Genomic DNA, 1,210 nt, shown 5'->3' on the forward strand with positions numbered 1-1,210 from the left:
ATCAAGGCAGACTGCTGAGGTCACGTGTCCCAACAACAGCTTGCCTTATTCGTCACTTCCCTAACTCAGCCGTCGGATGAACCTGCTACCATGGAAACCGCTTTTTTTTTCCTCCCTTCACTGCTCAGGTAAGATAGTCGTCAGTAATTTGTGTCCACGTGCTTTAACATGTAGGCTTTTTAATAGAAGACGCAAATACGGTGAGCGAAACTTGAGTATATGCAAATACAGAAATACTCTATTGTGAAATTAACCCTACGGCACTACAGGTAATAAACTTCTATTATACGTTTTTTTTTTTTTTTAATGTGTTCAAAGTGTATGTTTAGTCATAAGACCTTTTCAAGTCCATTCATCATATGTTCAGTGTCTGAAAATCATATTCTTGTGACAGTGGATTACAATTAGCATGATATTATTTTAGCGAAAACACCTTAATTACTAGTAATTGAGAACTTACAACCTTTTCCCCCCATTTTAAACGCACATTATAGTTTTATTTTCTAGCGTCGGTATCTTGTGTGGTCAGTACAGTTGTAACGTTGTAATACAATTAACCACGTAAACCTCTGATTATTGACGTAAGCCACGTTACACCCTTCGGTCTGTCATAAAAACAAAAAAGTGTTTGCATCGAATGCCGGTGGTGTTGGTATGTAGCTCACGCCCCTAGTTTCTACTCTCTAATGTTACTGGAATGGAAAAAAAAAAAATTTAACCTATTTTCTACAGAGCAAACTAACTTAAATAAGGATTAACTGAGTCATTTGTTGGGACAGCTTTGGGTGTGCTGATGGGGCAGTGTTGCATCGCAAACAAACAACTGTGTTATTTTTCTCAGTACTAAAGAGGGCAGTCACTTTCAGGTGCCTGTTGTTATTGTGATACTAAGAATAAACCCACCACAGGTGTTTATTAGAATAGGCTTGTGTTTTCAAACGCTTTTTAATTGTGCTTTTGTGCTATCTGTTCAATAAATAACAAAAATAATTATTGAATATTTTTTACACCTTTTAAGTAAGTTATTTATATTATTTGTGTTTTTTGATGAAATTCACTATGTGTAAAGAAATGGTTAAACTGAATTGTTAAACGCAAACACCAGATATAGATGAAAAAAGTGGAAAAGAGGAGATCTTTTCTTGTCTTATATATTTGAATGTAGTCTGGCCTTTGCATGGCTTTAAAATACATGCAAATGACTAAGCTT

This window comes from Polyodon spathula, chromosome 19, assembly GCF_017654505.1.
Source record: "Polyodon spathula isolate WHYD16114869_AA chromosome 19, ASM1765450v1, whole genome shotgun sequence".
NCBI classification, from domain to species: domain Eukaryota; kingdom Metazoa; phylum Chordata; class Actinopteri; order Acipenseriformes; family Polyodontidae; genus Polyodon; species Polyodon spathula.